This window comes from Sinohyriopsis cumingii, chromosome 14 (assembly GCF_028554795.1).
Source record: "Sinohyriopsis cumingii isolate HCF-2022 chromosome 14, ASM2855479v2, whole genome shotgun sequence".
Taxonomy (NCBI): domain Eukaryota; kingdom Metazoa; phylum Mollusca; class Bivalvia; order Unionida; family Unionidae; genus Sinohyriopsis; species Sinohyriopsis cumingii.
In genome coordinates this window covers 55,357,981-55,381,245 of record NC_142974.1, presented here as the reverse complement: position 1 = coordinate 55,381,245, position 23,265 = coordinate 55,357,981, and the positions used below count along the sequence as shown (strand labels likewise).

Genomic DNA, 23,265 nt, shown 5'->3' with positions numbered 1-23,265 from the left:
TAAAACGTAAAATAAGAAAAAAAATTAGCAACTAGTGTAAATGACTTCCTGGACGAGAAGGACAATATAGATCATATCATCAGACGTAAGATATAAAGGTAAACGACAAAAGCAAACGACAGGAAACCTGGCGTAAGTATGTATACAATAACAAATTGCCAGAAAGCAAGGAAGGGTATAAACCTGTAGCCTAAACATATTGGTTACGGACTGGAAAGTACACATTGAAGGGGGAACCAGAGGATGTATAGGAAGCTGAACTAGAGGAGTCCCTTTTATCAGGACGGAAACGGAAGTTAAAAACCACGCATGACTACAACATAGATAATAGTTTAGTTCATATTTTGTGTTCATTAGCAGAAACTGGATCATGCAAGAAAAATGCAGTACGAATACTTAGATCTTTCCATAAGGTTGAAAATTATTCTCATTCAGTAACGTCATAGAGAAATTGTAACATTATCGAAACAGATGCAAAACAATATATTTTAAGTTGATACAATGTGCCAGTGTTTATGTATAGCATCTATAGCATGGTCATACAAAGAAACAGATATAGAGAAATAATAATGTTGCGAAAATATCAATCCATTTTTAAATTGACTACGATGTAAAGAAGCAACCAGACTATATTCAGTATTCTGTTATAGATGCAGTGTTTCTAGTTATATATGAATTTCTTCTTTCAACAATTTTCCGGTGTGATGATAAACGATATTACTGTTGATTAATCCTCTTCCGTTTTATTTTCCTCATTTTCGTTCAAGTTTCCTTGGGACACGTGCGATGGATTATTCCTCTTCTTGGAAGCATGCCATCAACAATTGTAAATATAATCGCTATAGTTCATCAGTGCTGTATTACAATGCACTTCTTTGTTATTCAAAGGTGTTCGGAAAGTACATTAGTTTATTTATAATTCAGCCCATAAAGTAACTTTTCATGATGTTTCTGATACGTGCAAGTTCTATGCTCTTTGGCCTCCACTGCATGTCATCTGGTTACACACACACACATACATATATATGTATATATGTGTATATATGTGTATACATATATATATATATATATATATATATATATATATATATATATATATATATATATATATATATATGTGTGTGTGTGTGTGTGTATGTATGTATATATATATATATATATATATATATATATATATATATATATATATATATATATATATATATATATATATATATATATATATATATATATATATATATATGGAATTATTTTATTGTACGTAAATGTAATCAGTTGAAAAGGCAAAAAGACACATGCAGAACAACATATTTTTGAATGAAATAACAACCGTCAAAGCTCAATCATAGCATTACAAGAAATTGGACGGTGTCATGATCTTGGATAATATTCAGCGACTAACTGTAATAAATAAATTCCAGACTTCACTAGTATTGTCTTGCGTGTAATATGGAGTGTATGCTTATACAAATAAAAATCCTTAGTTGACCTAACTCACAATGCATGTTCTTCTTATTTCTTTTCTTTTCTTTCTTTTTTGTTTGTTTGTTTTTGTTCTTGGACGAGTACATTTCTGCATGTACAGATAGTCTGTGTACTCAGATTTGGTGTAGGCATTGTAGCAATACGTATCCCATACTCAGGTGTTTAACCTATACTATGATATCTTATCAATGACTATTTAAACATTGAAATCAATCTTTGTTCCAAAATACAGACCAGTCATCTACCATTGAAATCAATCTTTGTTCCAAAATACAGACCAGTCATCTACCATTACAAACAAGGTACAAATAGTGTGAAACCGTTCCCCACTGTTCGTTCTACTGAGTATTTGGGACTAAATCCTCTCCTAGTTTGAAGACCTTACATATCTAAATATAAAATAGTTTGTTTTTGTGTATTACGTGACATGGTGCAAGGTTTTCCAATTAGATTAATCGTGAATCCCCATCGTTTATACTAAAGAGTGTTTAGGACTATGTCCTCTCCCGGGTTGAAGCCTTCATATATCCTTGTGTAAAATATTACATGCTGTTGGTGAACTATGTAACAATGCTGTACTCTTTAGTTATTTGGACATGTATTGTCATATGTGAAACAGTATCATATATACGCAAGGATACGAAGCAAGTTATAATACGTAGTGTATTATGTGTGGGAATGCATTAGTCCTTGAACGATACGGACAAAACTAAAGTAATTTCCTTTTATAACTTTATATATATATATATATATATATATATATATATATATATATATATATATATATATATATATATATATATATATATATATATATATAAAATAAAGGTAAGCTTCGTTTTAATAGAGCTTACGCGCTAATGGCTTGCGAGTAAAATATGTAATGCAGTCGTGGTATGTTTTCTTGAAGAGAAACAATTTCAGATAGAGCTGCTGTCTCCAATAAATACCATCCAAATCTTGTAACATAAAGCTGTATCAGTCCGTAGTGTCTATATCAATTGAAGAGGTAGATACCAGCCCTATATCAAATTCATGTATCCAGAATATTTGGTTATAAACAGATACAAACAGATACCCTAACAAAATCAGACAGAAGTGTCTATCCCCTTTCAGATTAAAGCCACTTTATTACTATATAAATGAAGTTAGGGACTATACCTATACAATATGACAATATGTGTTGCTTTAATCAGTGTATAAAACTGTTGAAATGTGTATACATGGAACGGAACTTTTCTTTGCATATGGAAAGTGTGTTTCATTCTGTTTGTTTACATTTTGTATTTACATACTAATGAAAATAGAATACAAACATTGGAAAATTAATTTTCAGGTTTGTGAAAGTGTGTAAAAACGGATATCAGCGTTTTTCAAATTGCGGTGTTTCTGGAATTGCCAAGAAATTATTTATTTCAAAATGTACGTCAAAATAAAAGAGAATACGAGGTTTTAATTGAAGAATGTACTTCAGAAAGACGTCTGGGAAAAAACACAAATGCCACCGGTAATAGTACCGATATGTGTGTTAAGGTTGGCAAAACTGTAAGTTTAAAATTTAAATAATTTACATATCTCAAAGTATGTAAATTGGAAAAGTGACAAATTTATGTTATACAAAATTCCTTAAGAATCTTATATTTATCTTCATTTTGCTAATATATATTTCTAGAACCTTAAGTTTATTTTCCTTTACTAATCTATATTTCTAGAATCTTATATTTATTTTTATGTACTAATGCATATTTCTAGAACCTAGTATTTATTTCATAAATTAAACGTGTTTGCTTGTTTAAATCAGAAAAGAAATATTTAATGTTTACACTAGTAAGCTTCTATTTATTTGAATATTCACACTAGAAATACAGACTAGCAGTATGACAACTAAAGGAAAAAAAGAACAACTATATACATGTATACATCAATCAGTCGACCACCTATTTGATAGATCACTTAATGAATTGTCCACTCCTCTAAATCTTCAGTCGTTATAAAATTTATAGTTCAGTAGCATACTCGTATCTCTCTCTCCCTGTCACTCTGTCTGTCTCTCTCTGTCTCTCTGTGTGTATGTCTCTCTTTCTCTCTCCATATATATATATATATATATATATATATATATATATATATATATATATATATATATATATATATATATACACAACACACACACACACTCACGCCAATCTATGCATTAACGTTAAGTTTTCGGAAGCATTTCCCTCCTCATTCTAAGCATGTTGTAAGTTTATGATATGTCGTAAAGATAGTATAAGTTAAACATATTGAAAATTTACTATTATTTATTATTCCTTCATTTTGTATCAACTATTATCAACAAAAACAAATCTTTTAAACTATAGAAATGCAAACACTGTTTTTCTTTAGGAAGATTGCAGTGAAAATATATGAATATCCATCGACTAAAGGTAGACGTCATTAATGTTTATATAGCCGTATTTTAAACTTCAGTGTTTCGGTGCTAATGTATGTAGACGTATATAACTGTTACAAGTGTGTCTTCAAAGGTCCATACTGATAATGCATATAAAAATATTCGTCTCCTATTTTAAATAATCAAAGCAGATATTTTTTTAAAAAAATTGAGCGACATTATTTTGTCATTACACCGTGCTCTTGGGGTAAATGCCAAGAGATGGGACACCGTGCTCTTGGGGTAAATGCCAAGAGATGGGTGTGTCTATGTGTGTGTATGTGATATAAATTTATATCATTGTAGGTTGCGTGTGTCTGTTTGTGACTGTGTGTATCTGTGTGTGATTTATATCATTTGGTGTGTGTTTGTGTGTGTGTCAGAGAGAGAGAGAGAGAGAGAGAAAGAGAGAGGTCATTTGATGCGTCTTTCAAATTTTGGCATTTTGTAAGATAGCTGGCATCTTTAGAAACAATGGCTTTTGATATCAAGAGTCTACTTCTTTCAACAAATATAGGCCGACAGATTTCACATTATCAGATCCTGAAAGATCATTCGTCGTTAGTGAATACAAGGAACATTTTCTTATCAAGTTACGTTTTACATTCTGCTTGTGATAAATCCCATTTTATTATCGGACGCTCTTACGACAATTTTATATAATTTGTGTTGCCTGTAATTTATTATAATAATTATACTTGTTTACGTTTGCTGTGGACCATAATGACACAACTGATTATGTATTTCGAACACTTGAAATAAGTTTAACAATATTTGATACAGAAGGTGGGATTGAGGTCGTGTTTAGGAGATCTCATAATTGCAAACATCCATACAGTAGTAAAATCGACTAATCGCCATTTGATGTTAACACTTTATTAAATGGTTTTTGAAAAATAAAATAAAATTGTATGGATATTTGAATCGTCCAATCATGATTTTATAATAAATGTAATAAACATGTCTATAGCGGGATTGAAATATAGTGTAATTACTGGAAGTAATTTCATCTGACGAAAAATATGTTTATTTCTTATATTAATATATATTGTATCATATTCAAGAACAATTTCCTTCTGATAAAACCCCGTTATTTATGTTCCTAAACAATAACAGTTTTCAGATTACTGCATATATTCGTTTATAACTCAAGTTCAACTGCAAGCATCATAGAGCCTGATATGCCGTAATATAATGCGCAGACACGTCATGGTCTAGGTTGCTTGCTTTACTGATTACTCCCAACGAGCTGCAGAGACCCAGATCTGCCGCTACAGTATGCAGTTTACAGTTGGTGTCGACGTATACGTGAGCACATATGGTAGTTCCCCTTAGAACCACTCAATATCAGTTATTATTTAATAAACATCTCTGTGTCAATATTTGACATTTTTAATCATCTCCAAGGAACACGGATTTATACAATGAGAACAACAATAACTTCTGCCCAGTCTGTCTTGGTGTAGTAAACACGTCCCGTGTCCATGCTTATCGACTTATATAACTTTTCATTTGATGTACGTATTTCCTCAACAACGTTGGAACGGCATACCGACGTGATCTCCAGATTTGGGAGATCTTTAACAAATACGTGGTCAAATTTTACGCTTAATGCTTACATGGAGAACGGACAAATACGCCTATCTTTCTGGAAGAGATCCCATTCAGAAAGTTACGCAAGTTTTAGATAGAAAGAACGGAAATACCGGCCACTCTTAAGCCGTCTTTAGGCCAGGTGTAATGATTGACCACTTCCACTTGCATATTTAAATAACAAATATGTTCAACAGCACTTCCTTTGACATATTTTTTTTTATTGAAAAGTACTTATATTCAGGTAACAAAAGGAATGTGGCTTTACCTCCTTGTTGTATATTACATATTTCATTTTCTACCCTGGGGTGCATTTTAACAATCTGACCAAAAACTCCTACGACACAAATTTCAGGCCCACAATATATGTTCATGTTACCACGCAAAAACAGCTTTTGACAACCGAGTCAGATATAAAATATTGGCAAACTTATTTATAAAAACAATTTTCTATTTTAATGACAGAAATCAAGAATATACTTTGCTTGATTTATATTTGTTAATGGTTAAATTTCGTCTTGTCGACACACGGTATCATGGAACGGTCATGTATCCACTGTCTTGCTAAATTACATTTGTCGGAACAATGACGTCATACGGCCACAATCAAGTCCCCAAAACGGCCCAATAATGAACGCTGTCAAAATGGCCAACCAATAATCATTGTCAAATAAAAACAAAGATACTGCTATTATAGTGCATTCCTAATTTTTAAAACAAAAATAATACAATTTTTTTTAAAGAACACCGTTATGGGCCATACAGAGGGTAAAGTTGCATGATTGAATATGAACAAATGCTTTACAGTTGTTGTTGTTGTTGTTGTAATGTTTAACGCCATTTTTCAGCACACGATAGGCTATACATGGCGGCTAGTATTAATGGTGGAGGAAGAACCCGGGAAATCCACGAAAAGAACCACCGACCCTCGATAAGCTACTGGCAAGCTTTCTCACATACCCACATTGGCTGAATCTGGCTTTACAGTTAAATTACGGAGCAGTGTTATATAATAATAACTTTTGTTCATCAAAACATAATTTTCCGTTATTGATTTTCTCAAATGAAACCAACCTACAATGTTTGTCACTTAAATTCCAAACTAAACAAGAATCAAACACCATTTATTGACTTGTATTTGCAATGTAATTAGTATATATCTCTTGGGTGTATTCTTTATTTAAATAAAAGAATTTCAGTCATAGTCTTGAATAATGGTCCGGCCACATTAAGCCAAACATCACAATAGATGACGCATACTATGATTAATGGCCCGGCCACATTAAGCCAGACATCACAATATATGACGCATACTATGATTAATGGCCCGGCCACATTAAGCCAATCATCACAATAGATGACGCATACTATGATTAATGGCCCGGCGACATTAAGCCAAATATCACAATAGATGACGCATACTATGATTAATGGCCCGGCCACATTAAGCCAATCATCACAATAGATGACGCATACTATGATTAATGGCCCGGCCACATTAAGCCAATCATCACAATAGATGACGCATACTATGATTAATGGCCCGGCCACATTAAGCCAAACATCACAATAGATGACGCATACTATGATTAATGGCCCGGCCACATTAAGCCAAAGATCACAATAGATGACGCATACTATGATTAATGGCCCGGCCACATTAAGCCAAACATCACAATAGATGACGCATACTATGATTAATGGCCCGGCCACATTAAGCCAAACAGCACAATAGATGACGCATACTATGATTAATGGCCCGGCCACATTAAGCCAAACATCACAATAGATGACGCATACTATGATTAATGGACCGGCCACATTAAGCCAAACATCACAATAGATGACGCATACTATGATTAATGGCCCGGCCACATTAAGCCAAACTTCACAATAGATGACGCATACTATGATTAATGACCCGGCCACATTAAGCCAATCATCACAATAGATGACGCATACTATGATTAATGGCCCGGCCACATTAAGCCAAACATCACAATAGATGACGCATACTATGATTAATGGCCCGGCCACATTAAGCCAAACATCACAATAGATGACGCATACTATGATTAATGGCCCGGCCACATTAAGCCAAATATCACAATAGATGACGCATACTATTTCGCCACAACCTATTCGTTTCATTTTGTCATTCAATTGCTGTAAATCAGACGATGTAAATGGACATCCTACTCACACATTTAAACATACATTGACCTAAATATCGCTATGGACATCCTACTCACACATTAAAACATACATTGACCTAAATATCGCTATGGACATCCTACTCACACATTAAAACATACATTGACCTAAATATCGCTATGGACATCCTACTCACACATTTAAACATACATTGACCTAAATATCGCTATGGACATCCTACTCACACATTTAAACATACATTGACCTAAATAACGCTATGGACATCCTACTCACACATTAAAACATACATTGACCTAAATATCGCTATGGACATCCTACTCACACATTTAAACATACATTGACCTAAATATCGCTATGGACATCCTACTCACACATTTAAACATACATTGACCTAAATAACGCTATGGACATCCTACTCACACATTAAAACATACATTGACCTAAATATCGCTATGGACATCCTACTCACACATTAAAACATACATTGACCTAAATATCGCTATGAACATCCTACTCACACATTTAAACATACATTGACCTAAATATCGCTATGGACATCCTACTCACACATTAAAACATACATTGACCTAAATATCGCTATGGACATCCTACTCACACATTTAAACATACATTGACCTAAATATCGCTATGGACATCCTACTCACACATTTAAACATACATTGACCTAAATATCGCTATGGACATCCTACTCACACATTAAAACATACATTGACCTAAATATCGCTATGGACATCCTACTCACACATTTAAACATACATTGACCTAAATATCGCTATGGACATCCTACTCACACATTAAAACATACATTGACCTAAATATCGCTATGGACATCCTACTCACACATTAAAACATACATTGACCTAAATATCGCTGTTTAAAGTTGAGCCGGATGCTTCTTTTTAAAATGGCATGAATACGTTAACCAGCTTATATTTATTTCAAACTGGTGTGCATCAGTTAGGCTGCATATTCAAGTTAAAACTGTTCTGCATACTTTTGACTTGGTATATTCATGTATAAAAACTACTGTCCATACTTTAGAATGCCTAAATTCATTTTAAACTATTATGCATTCTTTAGACTAGCTGTATTTATACTGTGTGGATTTTATATATATATATATATATATATATATATATATATATATATATATATATATATATATATATATATATATATATATATATATATATAAGTCTCTTCAATTTTTCTACCGAAATAAATCATTATTGACTGTATATGTATGATCCACATGTTACTATGGTGATTTCCTCTTTTCCTTGGTCATGCTTTTGTTTCTTTTGTTCCTTTTCTTTTTCTTTTCTATTTTTTCTTTTCTTTTTAAGGACATTTTGCAATTCTTACAGATTAAACATCAAAAGCAAGTATTCGTCACAATTATCTGAAAAAAATCAGACATAATTCTTTCGACTACTTTTTTCCTGTCTGCAAGAGGATTTCAACATTCTTGTAGGCGCCAGTCGTTACCTTGAAAATGCAGCCGGGTAGCCCTTGTCTCTGATTTCCTCTGTGTTAATTTGTGACAGGGCATCACCCCATGTGCTTATCAGATAAAAGGAACATCACCCAGTGTGCTTATCAGATACATGGGATGCAAGTATTCAGATAGCTGATACTGAAAGGTCGGATTAGTTTATTTAGTCATAATGTCACAGGGTGATTTCATGTATATTGGATGCAATAGACTATAGGGCATTTATTCATTATTCAAGAACAGTGTGTGTGTGTGTGTGTGTGTGTGTGTCTGTGTGTGTCTGTGTGGTTGTATCTGTGTGTGTCTTTGTATATGTGTGTGTGCGTCTTTGTATGTGTGTGTGTATCTTTGCATCTCTGTGTGTGTGTGTGTGTGTGTGTGATCAATATTGTCAAATCAATAAGTTATGAAGCTGCTAATGCTTACGTACAAGTCTACCTCTTCAATGAAGTTTTTAAATTATATTCATATTAAAAGAGCTATACATTTTCTTCAAGGGGTCCCGAGTGCCTCACCGTTACGGATCACTGCCATCTCACCGCTGTCTGCGTGGGTTCGAGTCTCTGTCTCGGCCAATGTTAGTATGTGAGAAAGCTTGCCGGTAGCGTCTCATGGGTCAGTGGTTCTTTCCGGGTTTTCACGGGTGCTTCCTCCACCATTAATACTGGCCGCCATTTACAGCCTTCATTGTGCTGAAAAAATGACGTTAAACCCTATAGCAACAACAATAACATTTCTTTGAATCAGCCTTTATACGTTCTTTATCTCTATCTTTATGTTGCATTGTGGGGATAGTGTTATTTCCTGAATGAATTTAATTCGAAACATTTACAAGACATTAAAAAAAAATCAGTCCAATCTGCTAATAACTGGGACTCAGAAGGTAAATATGGCCCAGACACCAGGAAGTGCAAAGAGATTAGACAAAATATTAGCAACAACTACTAAAACAACAATTCAGCTAGCAGTTATGAAGAATATTGTCGACTCTTGTCCCGTAAATATAATCATTTTTCGAATATGGTTAAAGATAATTTCGAACTGTGACTTTGATTAAAACAATCCTCTGGTTGAATAAAATGATTGCGTTTAAATCTTGATGGTTGTTAAGCTTTTTTCGCACCTAACAGTGATTTTAGGGCAAATTATAATGATTACATGACACCTAACAGTGATTTAAGGGCAAAATATCATGATTACATGACACCTAAGAAAATATCATTTTTCACATTGTTTTTATTTTGCTTCATGGTTTTGGTTTTAAAAAAATTAAAACTCGTTCTGTCAATTTACCAGGGACACACAACGACATTATCAATATGAAAAAGGGGAGGTGAGGGGAGGAAACATTTTAGCTTTCAACAATAAATCCACATAAATTTAAATATCACGACTGGCATATACACAGCACTAACGCAAATACAACTAAAACAACAATAACAACATATATCAAAAACTAATTTTAGCTGACATCGAGTTCGCGTAAAACTACGGTAAACTTATCAGGATACACGGAAAACGGCATCATTTGACTTTCGTAAAATAGATTAAAATATTTACAATTGTCATCGTCGTTATGTCCCTAACGTATAGCAAAAAGGTTGGTTATGATTAAATGGCATTTGTCATGTTTCCTGTACTATAGTTAAGGATATATATGTGTTATCCATGCAAGCATGGCACTAGTCATACGGCTTTGGCTGCAGCAAAGGGAAAATAATGTTAACTATGCTTAATAAAAATAAATACTCCAGCTAAGGATAAATACAGATTATCCATGCATGATTGGTTATGTGTTATTAGTGTAGTGATATTTGTACTCCAGCTAAGGATAAATATAGATTATCCATGCATGCTTGGTTATGTGTTAATGGAATAGTGATACTTGTACTCCAGCTAAGGATAAATACAGATTATCCATGCATGCTTGGTTATGTATTATTGGAGTAGTGATATTTGTAATCCAGTTAAGGATAAATACAGATTATCCATACATGCTTGGTTATGTTTTAATGGAATAGTGATACTTGTACTCCAGCTAAGGATAAATACAGATTATCCATGCATGCTTGGTTATGTATTATTGGAGTAGTGATATTTGTAATCCAGTTAAGGATAAATACAGATTATCCATGCATGATTGGTTCTATGTTATTAGTGTAGTGATATTTGTAATCCAGCTAAGGATAAATACAGATCATCCATGCATGATTGGTTATGTGTTATTAGTGTAGTGATATTTGTACTCCAGCTAAAGATGAATACATATTATCCACGCATGCTTGGTTGTGTGCTAATGGGATATGATATTAGTAATCCAGCTAAGGATAAATACAGATTATCCATGCATGATTGGTTAGATGTTATTAGTGTAGTGGTATTTGTATTCCAGCTAAGGATAAATACAGATCATCCATACATGATTGGTTATATGTTATTAGTGTAGTTTTATTTGTAATCCAGCTAAGAATAAATACAGATTATCCATGCATGATTGGTTATATGTTATTAGTGTAGTGATATTTGTAGTCCAGCTAAGGATAAATATAGATTATCCATGCATGCTTGGTTATGTGTTATTAGTGTAGTGATATTTGTACTCCAGCTAAGAATAAATACAGATTATCCATGCATGATTGGTTGTATGTTATTAGTGTAGTGATATTTGTAATCCAGCTAAGGATAAATACAGATTATCCATGCATGATTGGTTATATGTTATTAGTGTAGTTTTATTTGTAATCCAGCTAAGAATAAATACAGATTATCCATGCATGATTGGTTATATGTTATTAGTGTAGTGATATTTGTAGTCCAGCTAAGGATAAATACAGATTATCCATGCATGCTTGGTTATGTGTTATTAGTGTAGTGATATTTGTACTCCAGCTAAGGATAAATACAGATTATCCATGCATGATTGGTTGTATGTTATTAGTGTAGTGATATTTGTAATCCAGCTAAGGATAAATACAGATTATCCATGCATGATTGGCTATGTGTTATTAGTGTAGTATTATTTGCAATCCAGCTAAGAATAAATACAGATTATCCATGCATGATTGGTTATATGTTATTAGTGTAGTGATATTTGTAATCCAGGTAAGGATAAATATAGATTATCAATGCATGATTGGTTATATGTTATCAGTGTAGTGATATTTGTAGTCCAGCTAAGGATAAATAGAGTTTATCCGTGCATGCTTTGTCATGTGTTAATGGATTAGTGATATTTGTACTCCAGCTAAGGATGAATACAGATTATCCATGCATGCTTGGTTATGTGTTAATGGAGTAGTGATATTTGTACTCCAGCTAAGGATAAATACAGATTATCCATGCATGATTGGTTATGTGTTATTAGTGTAGTGATATTTGTACTCCAGCTAAGGATAAATACAGATTATCCATGCATGACTGGTTATGTGTTATTAGTGTAGTGATATTTGTATTCCAGCTAAGGATAAATACAGATTATCCCTTCATGTCTGGTTATGTTCTAATGGGGATGTGATATTAGTAATCCACCTAAGGATAAATACAGATTATCCATGCATGATTGGTTAGTTGTTATTGGGGTAGAAATATTTGTAATCCAACTAAGGATGAATACAGATTATCTATGCATTCTTGGCTATATGTTATTGGTGTAGTGATATTTGTAATCCAGCTATAGACAAATACAGATTATCAGTGCATGACTGGTCATGTTCTTATGGGGTAGTGATATTTGTAATTTAGCTAAGAATAAATAAATTATCCCTTCATGCCTGTTTATGTGCTAATGGGGATGTGATATTAGTAATCCAGCTAAGGATAATTACAGATCATCCATGCATGTATGGTAATGTGATAATGGGAAAGTGATATTCGTAATCCAGCTAAGGATAAATACAGATTATATATGTATGCTTGGTTATGTGCTGATGGGATAGTGATATTTGTAATCCAGCTAAGGATAAATACAGATTATCCTTGTCTCCTTGGTTATGTGTTGATGGGGTAGTGATATTTGTCATCCAGCTAAGGATAAATATAGATTATCATTGCATAAATGGTGATGTGCTAATTGGGGTGGTGATATGTGTACTCCAGTTAGGGTAGGTACAGATCATCCTTACTTGTATTGTTAGATGTTAACGGGTTTATGATTGGGTGTTAAAGGGTCGCTCATATTGCATGTATTGTATATAAGGATACAAAAAATCGGGTTATCCGTTCAAGCTTAGTTACGAGTCAATGTAGTTAGTCATGTTCCTTATATTTAGTTAAGAATACAGTTAACCATGCATGAATAGTTATGAGTTCATGTTAATCACATAGAACAAATTACTTCTGTCCCTCTTCCCCTCTGTCTCTCTCTATCCCTCTCCCTCTCTCTGCTGACAGGGTTAGTCACACATGCATGTTTATGTGTTGATGGCATAGAACAAATTTATTATACAATGGATCACTGTAGATAGAATTAGTCACTAAAGCTTGGTTATTTTTTTATGGTGTTGTCAAAAGAATGTACTGTAGATCAGGGTACGTGATGGTTAGCAACGCATGATTGGTTTTAAGTGTTCATGTTCATATAGCCTTTACTGTCGCTAATGGTAGATTAGTGTTATTGGAATTTGGAATCTTGCTTACACTATAGCTACATATAAATATCGATAGCCATGCATGCCTGGTTATTGTGTCAATGGTTTCAGTTGTATTGCTTTTGCTGTAGCTCAGAGTTGATAAGGTTGCCATGCATGCATTGTTATATGCAAATGTTTTAGAAATATTGCTTGAATCACAAATAAGGATAAAAAGGGGGTTAGCAATGCACTCATGTTTAAGTGTTTATGGAATTAATGAAATTGCTTGTGTTATAGATAAAAATTAATTATGCATTGATTGTCCCGTGTGAATTTGGTAATCGAATTGCTTGAGGTATAGGTAAAGGTAACTATGGGTTAACCACGCATGGATTGTCAGGTGTGAATTTGGTTAATCAAATTGCTTTAGCTATAGGTAGGGGTAGCTATGGGTTAGCCACATATACGTTGTTTGGTATGAATTTAGTTAATCAAATTCGTTGAGCTATAGGTATGGGAAATTAATAATTAGCCAGGTACTTATAACTGATCTTGTCGGCAAGGACAACAACAGTCACCAATACGAAGCATATAAAGTTCACATTGTTTCTGATTAGGTCCCTATACTTGAATTATAGTTTATTAAAGCGATGTAGTCATAGATCATATCACAGATAAGTCATTATCTCAATAATAATAATAATAATAATAATATTAACCAGAACTACAAACAAGTGGTAAGTATATGTAAGTGTATGAATAATGAGGTAAATTAACAAAGTATTAAATAGAAAAATATGGGTTATAAACAAACAGTGATTTTATGTTATTGTAATGCTTCATGTATGCCCGCATGAAGTCTATTTTGTTTAAGCCATGTCTATTCAGTATTCTTAGGCGGAGTATCCAGTAAAATTCCTTTTCTTTCTTGTTTTCGGAACTCCAGTTGCGGTTGTGGGCAACTGTAGTTAGTATAAAGAAACCGAAAGTATGACCAGGGGAAGAGAAGTGTTTTACGATTGGGCTTCTGTTTAATTTATTGTCATCCAATAAGATAAGACAAGAGTTATCTTTTAATGCTTTAGTTTTGATGTTGTTGTTGTTGTTGTTTTTCCTACATACTAAAGCTGTAAATCTTACAATTAATGAGAACGATTATATTCTCCGCTTTGCATCGTTTGTTTGGACCATGTATGTTCAATTTTTAGCTTGACACTGTACTAGAAAATGTGTTTGTCTCCATTTTATGCTGACCTCCATTGCGCATTTTATATAAATTTGGGCGTCCGCCTCAGATGCTGGAGGTCGTGGGTTCGATCCCCGGTCGAGTCATACCAAGGACTTGTAAAAATGGTATTAGAAGCTGCTTCGCTTGGCGCTCAGCATTACGAGGTTAATGTTAGGACTGGTCGGCCTGGTGTCAGGATAATGTATCTGGGTGGGACATCATGCTACATGTCTGCGGCATGACGCGCCAGTGCTACACATCACTATAAACTGTCACGCTGCAGACATTGTAGCGATATAACTGAAAAATTGTTAAAGCTACGTTAAAAATCCAAATCACACACACGCACACATGTACAGACACACACACACATACACACATATATAAAAACGGGACAGTAGGTGCCAGTATGGTCTTGCCTTGTGACTGTCGTTAACTGTGTTCTCACTATGAAGTTTCTGATGTTCTTTGGTTATGCGGCAGTCTACTACGTTATTGTTTCGTAGGATTAACTTTAGAGCATCATACAACTTCACCATGGTCCAGTGTTGCTGGATGATTTCAACTACTTATGGGTTGTCTAAATGGTGTGTCAGGATCAATGGCAACCGGTCAATGTTCTTCTTTACCCTAAACTTTAAAGGTTGCAAGTTTTTTTAGGCCTTCTCCGCTATTAGGTCTTTGTTGTATCTTCTGTTCGTCTAATTTTTTTACAACTCCTCGAATCTTTCTATGAATGTTTCATCTTCGGGGTAAAGTGTGCATATTCGGAGTGTCTGGCTGTACATGATGTTCCTGATGCATGAATGAGAGAGGATACCGGTGTATATCAGTTGTATTTGAGATGTATGTGTGGGGATTGGTTTCTTCAAGCCTGCTTTTTGTATCGATAAATACATGGTTTGAGTTTGAGACTTCTGCTTTTAATTTTTTGTAATGAAGGAAGTTGTTACTTTTGATAAAAAGTCTTTCAGATTTTCTCTTTCACGTTGTTATCTCATGTATCTGTAGTCAATGAAGCGTGCCCGTTGATGCAGTGCAATTTTCACTTTTCCCAAACTTGTCCATCCCGTCTTCCCATAACAATATCAGTATATGAATGGATCATCTTTGTACCCGTTGCGGTTCCATTGATTTGGGGGCAATTGTTTCCACTGTATTCCAAGTTACTGGATTTTATGACAAGTTCCAAATATTTAGGTATAAAATGAGTGGGCATCTTGTACAGTTCTTGTGTTAAATGCTTCGAAACGTGTATATGCAAACACTGTGCGGTATGTCACAGGTATGTGACCTTTACGGAAGACATCGTTGGATTTGGCGGTAATGGTTCACCTGCTTTCCGTTCGGTGCAATAATGTGTTGTCCTGAAGACCGGTTGCTAATGTTTGCCTATATTGTCTCATGAAATATCCCATATATTTGGATAGTCTCTCTGCCTTATGGCCATTACTGGACATGGTAGGTCTACCAGGGTTTCCGTGTTGTGAACTTTATGAAGTCTATAAAACCTTCACGCCTCAGGGTTTTCTGGGCTTAAAAAGTTATGGCTTGCTTGTATTTATGTCCAGTTTGGAAAGCTTCATCCATAATATTCATATTAATATTCATATTCATATTATTATTATTATTATTATTATTATTCCTCATCCATTTCAAACTGGTTTGTACGATATGCATGAAAACCAACCGCGTATCATTATTTTTTCAAAGCAATGAACAGTCGAACTGTACATTATATTGGCTTGCCTAAAATGCACGAATGCTTTCCATTTGTTATAACCCTAAAATGAATGTATTAATTTCTGTTTTTCACTTCAAAATATGAATATGTTAAACTCATGAAAACAATTTAAATGCAAAACCGTTACACCGATTCATTCAGCCATTAAACTGCATAAAATTGAAATCAATATATAAACTTTACAAATCCCTCTGGGCTGAAAGTTACTAGTGATTTGCATAAATAACCTTGAGATTAAAATGAGCACGCGTGTATTATGACTTATAAAGTTTAATCGTATCGAATATTTTAAAATTTGCTTCATCAGCATTCTATTTGGGAAGTTGTCAACAGAATTGCAAAAAACAGCTTTGCAATTAACTAAAGATGAAGAAAAATTATTTGACTAATGCTGTTTGATTTCCCTTTACTCTTTATGTATAACCATCCAGATCACGTCTGCATCATGATTGATATTGCAGTGCAAGGTAAAATCAATAAAGAATGGATTTTCACCTATAGTCAGCAAAGGATAGAACATTTAAGAACATATTTACAACGGCGTGAAACGTATTGATTGAATAAGTCTTGGTTACACTGGGGATTTATTGAGGGATTTGATAAGTGCCGGTTGTCTTAACTATAGCTACGTGGAGACACATTTGTACTAGAACCGGAAAATTGATGATACTATAAAGTTAAGAAGAACATGACATGGATCAGAGATGACATTTACAACAATATGGACTAAATACATGATGATGGTATAATCATAATTATCATAGTGATGATGATAATGAAGCCAAAAACGACAACAGTAACAACAAAGATGATGACCAATAAAACGCCTGTAATTATTTAATCTGCAAATAAAAAGCGATCTTATTTTTGACTCCTTGTCAGTTAACTCACATATAGTCAGTACTTAACGAGGCCATTTCCAGAGGCAATCGAGCAAAGTAAATCTATTTATATCAGAAGCGCGCGAGATTTTATTGAGAAAGATTTCCAAGATGGAAACGATGAATATCAAGCAGACAGTTTCACGATATATGAAAGCAGCTGTTTACACCATGTCTCTCAACAGATCAGTAATAACTTATTCCGACATGACACTAAACTGACTCCATCTTCCATTTGGAGGATCCTTTTTTTTCAACTTGGTGTTTCGTCGTTCTCTCGCGAGCAGATGTATTTTCGACAATTTGTATTGAAACATTGAACGATTCACTAATTGAAGAATTTACCTAATCAGTCGGTCGACTGACCCATTAACAATGTCAAGTTATTCAATTAGCCAACTGACAACTTATTCTGTTAGCCAAATGACAACTTATTCGGACAGCCAACAGATAACTTATTCGGACAGCCAACTGACAACTTATTCAGTTAGCCAACTGACAACTTATTTGGTTAGCCAACTGACAACGTACTCCGTTAGCCAACAGTCAACTTATTCAGACAGTCAACAGACAACTTATTCAGACAGTCAACAGACAACTTATTCAGACAGTCAACAGACAACTTATTCGGACAGTCAACATACAACTTTTTCGGACAGCAACATACAACTTATTCGGACAGCCAACATTCAACTTATTCAGACAGTCAACAGACAACTTATTCGGACAGCCAAGAGACCCATTGACAAGAACAATCATAATTTGCTTATCGTTGATGCTGGTGGATCGCAGGATCGATTAGACAGCATGTTAACTGCCATTTCTTATGCAGTTATCTCCTTATATCTTGTTCGTTCAAGTCTTTGCGGACTGAACCGTGACATCTTAACTCTGACACTCTGACACGTGGACATTTCTGATTATGTATACACCATGATCGAAGTCAACGTACTGTAACTTCTTCAATTTTTGTCTTATGTTCTTACGCTTTTTATACGTGACGCCGCATTACTATTGATGAATGGAAACAATTTTGTTTTAAACAAAATCGTTGCTTTATGCAAATGTAATATTTAAAAGTGTTTGCTGAAAGTCAGAAATTTATTTATCTACCACTATGTGGACAGACATGGGTAAATGAATATAATTTGCAAGAAATCAAAACTTTGCCATTGGTGGATTAAGAATTATCCAATACAATTACAGTCAGATAAAGGTAATGCATCTGTGCATCATATTAGTGACTTCGTTTGGTCGTGTTCATCACCTGATTTTTGTCTTTGATATATTGATAGACTGAGTTATTAAATTATTTATTTTTCATTATCCCCCCCCCCCTTTCCACGCAATCTCTTCGCTTTCTCCAAGACAAGCATATGAGTGCTGACGTTACGATACCCATAATTCTGTTCATATTTCCTCATCGGGCTTAGACTATCCATATCTCGTTTTACATCGGACTGAACGAGATCATTACTACCCATCCACCATGTTATATGGAATTCGTTATACATTTGTAGTCTGGTACGGTGCCTTCTTCAGTTCTTTCGTAACGATGTGAAAAAGCAGGGTACGTGGCTACTGATACATAGGTAAATAATAGAAGTACCGAATCTGGAAATTTAATCTAACTTACAGAACACTCTAAAATGTTGCCGTATCGAAAAGACTGACATCATTCGCAATTATTAATCCCGGGAGAGGTATGAAAACGACATGTATAGGACGATGGTTGATCGCAAAATTTATGCATTCGAGAACAAGAAAAAAAAATTACGTTTGCCAAAATGAGTCTGATAAAAATATAGACTATACATTATTTGGAGTATTGTGATTGTCCTGGAAGTCCAACCCCCATTACCCATTCCTTCGATGCTTAATTCAGAATGGTGTAAGTCAATAAAAATAGAACGACATAAGCTTACATCTTTTGTCAACGACATCCATAAAAATGTATCGACCATGGTCCCAGACAAGGTACGAGAACTAGAACACAATTCCGGGGACATACAACGGTTTGGGGGGGGGGGAAGGGGCAAGTTTCAATAGTTAAATGTTGAAAATGAAATAAAACGTGAACATATGCATCATAATCTGCTGAAATGACTGGAAAGTACTGTAGAGTCTACATCCCCTTTAATTCCCTTTAATACCTGATGAGATATCTTAACTTAACAGCTGTTAAAACGGTTTGTTTGTTAAGAAAGATAATGGAAGCCTCCATGGAGGTTTTGTTGCTAACTGTTTTTTTTTGTTTGTTTGTTGTTTTGTTTTTTGCAGGGGGGTTCTGTGGTAAAATAATGAGAAATTAATAGTGCTGAGTGGTAAGGCTATATTTAATAGTGTTCAGTAGTAAGACCATGTTTAATAGTGTTTGATGGTAAGGCCATATTTAGTGTTCAGTGGTACGGTCATATTTAATAGTGTTCAGTGGTAAGGCCATATTTGATAGTGTTCAGTAGTAAGACCATATTTAATAGTGTTCAGTGGTAAGACCATATTTAATAGGTCTGATAGTAAGGTCATATTTAGTGTTCAGTGGTAAAGCCATATTTAGTGTTCAGTGGTAAGGTCATATTTAATAGTGTTCAGTAGTTAGACAATGTTTAATAGTGTTCAGTAGTTAGACCATGTTTAATAGTGTCTGATGGTAAGTCCATATATAGTGTTAAATGGTAAATCCATATTTAGTGTTCAGTGGTAAGGTCATATTTAGTGTTCAGTGGTAAGTCCATATTTAGTGTTCAGCAGTAAGACCCTGTCTACTAGTGTTCACTAGTAAGACCATATTTAATAGTGTTCGTAGTAAAACTGTAGTTAATAGCGTTGAGTAGTAAGACTATATTTAATAGTGTTTGATGGTAAGGCAATAATTTGTGTTCATTTGCTTTTTGGGGGGGGATGTGGTCCTATGGTAAAATAATGAGAAATGAATTGTGCTGAGTGGTAAGGCTATATTTAATAGTGTTCAGTAGTAAGACCATGTTTAATAGCGTTTGATGTTAAGGCCATATTTAGTGTTCAATGGCAAAGCCAGACTTAGTGTTCATTGGTAAGGCCATGTTTAGTGTTCAGTGGTAAGACCATATTTAGTGTTCAGTAGTAGGACCATATTTAGTGTTCAGTAGTAAGACCATATTTAGTGTTCAGAAGTAAGGCCCTGTTTACTAGTGCTCAGTAGTAAGACCATGTTTAACAGCGTTCAGTAGTAAGACCATGTATAATAGTGTTTGATGGTAAGGCAATAATGTATGTTCAGTGGTATGGCTATATTTATTATTCAGTGGTATTTACCATATTTAGTGTTCAGTAGTAAGACCATGTTTAACAGAGTTCGTAGTAAAACTATATTTAATAGCGTTCAGTGATAATACCATATGTAACAGTGTTCAGTGATAAGACCATATTTAATAGTGTACAGTGGTAGGATCGTATTTAATAGTGTATAGTGGTAAGGCGATATTTAATAGTGTTCTGTGGTAAGACCGTGTTTAATAGTGTTTGATGGTAAGGCCATATTTAGTGTTTGATGGGAAGGATATATTTAGTGTTCAGTGGTAAGACCCTGTTACTTGTGTTCACTAGCAAGATTATATTTACTAGTGTTCAATGGTAAGACCATATTTATTAGCATTTGGTGGTAAGACCATGCTTAATAGTGTTCAGTAGTACAACCATTTTTTAAGAGTGTTAAGTGGTAAGACCATATTTAGTGGTATAATCATGTTTAATAGTGCTCAATGATAAGACCATATTTAATAGTGTTCAGTGATAAGACCTTATTTAGTAGTGTTCAGTGGTAAGACCATATTTAGTGGTAAGATCATGTTTAATAGTGTTCAATGATAAGACCATATTTAATAGTGTTCAATGATAAGACCATATTTAATAGTGTTCAGTGATAAGACCATATTTAGTAGTGTTCAGTGGTAAGGTCATATTTAATAGTGTACAGTGGTAGGATCATATTTAATAGTGTATAGTGGTAAGACCATATTTAATAGTGCTCTGTGGTAAGACCGTGTTTAATAGTGTTCAGTGGCAAGACCATATTTCATACTAGACAGTGGTGAGACCATACTAAATAGCGTACAGTGGTAATACCGTATTTAATAGTGTTCAGTGGTAAGACCATGTTTAATAGTGTTTAGTGCTAAGACCATATTTACTAGTGTTCAATGGTAAGACCATATTTAATAGTGTTTAGTTGTAAGACCATGTTTAATAGTGCTCAGTAGTAAGACCATTTTTTAAGAGTGTTAAGTGGTAAGACCATATTTAGTGGTAAGATCATGTTTAATAGCGTTCAGTGATAAGACCATATTTGATAGTGTTCAGTGGTAAGATCATACTTAATAGTGTACAGTGTAAGATCATGTTTACAAAGTCTACAGTAGCAAGACCATATTTAATAGTGTTCAGTGGTAAGGCCATGTTTACAAAGTGGTCAGGGGTAAGACCATATTTAAAATTGCGTATTGATATGACCATATGTAATAGTGTTCAGTGGTAAGGCCATGTTTAACAGCGTTCAGTGATAAGAACATATTTAATAGTGTTCTGTAAGACTATATTTAATAGTGTTAAGTGGTAAGACCATATTTATTAGTGTTCAGTGGTAAGACCATATTTAATAGTGTTCAGCGATAAGACCATATTTAATAGTGTTTAGTGGTAAGACAATATTTAATAGTGTTTAGTGGTAAGACCATATTTATACTGTTTAGTAATAAGACCATATTTAAAAGTGTTAAGTAGTAATGTCATATTTAATAGCGTTCAGTGGTAAGACCATATTAAATAGTGTTCAGTGGTAAGACCATATTAAATCATGTTCAGTGTCGGTGCTAAGATTATATTTGATAGTGTTCAATGTGTATGTGATTTATGAAAGTTTAAAAATTAAGTGATGTCGCGACGATGTTTGCAGTGTGGGAGTTTGTTGTGATATCTAGCACTAGGGAAGCATGGCGCAGACATGTAGCATCATGCCCCACCGAGTCACATTATCCTGACAACAGGCTGACCAGTCATAGCACTAATCTCTTAATGATGATTGCCAAGCGAGGCAGCTGTTAGTACCATTTAAGTCTAGCATGACTTGACCGGGGTTCGAACCCGTGACCTCCAACATCCGAGGCAAATGCTCTAAGCATTACGGCCATAGGAAGCCATATTTAATAGTGGTGAGTAGTAATACCATATTTAATATTGTTCAGTGATAAGGCCATATTGAATATTATTCAGTGATAAGGCCATATTTAATAATGTTCAGTGATAATGCCATATTTAATATTGTTCAGTGATAAGACCATATTGAATATTGTTCAGTGATAAGGCCATATTGAATAGTGGTCAGTGATAAGGCCATATTGAATAGTGGTCAGTGATAAGGCCATATTGAATAGTGGTCAGTGATAAGGCCATATTGAATAGTGGTCAGTAGTAAGACCATTTATAATAGTTTTTTTTAATGATAAGACCATATCGAATTGGAGCTCTGTTAATATACCGCAAGTATTGTTACAATCTGTTAAACATTATCCAGTTACCTGAGTGCAAATAATGCCATTCGAAGTTTTTGTTGTTTCAAGAGGGCTATTTGACTGCTTATATACGTGCTAAATCAAGAAAAGAACAC

The 23,265-nt window shown here is 34.2% G+C and overlaps 1 protein-coding gene across 1 annotated transcript in view; it reads left to right on the top strand.

Annotated features, from left to right (window-relative positions):
• Positions 1-2,909: 2,909 nt before the first annotated feature.
• The window catches only part of LOC149783855 (transcription factor GATA-4-like), an 82,113-nt gene continuing 61,757 nt past the window's right edge, over positions 2,910-23,265 (top strand). The window contains exon 1 of the mRNA XM_089932063.1: positions 2,910-3,030. The gene's annotated coding sequence lies outside the window, so the exon portion shown is untranslated. The remainder of the gene's footprint in view (positions 3,031-23,265) is intronic.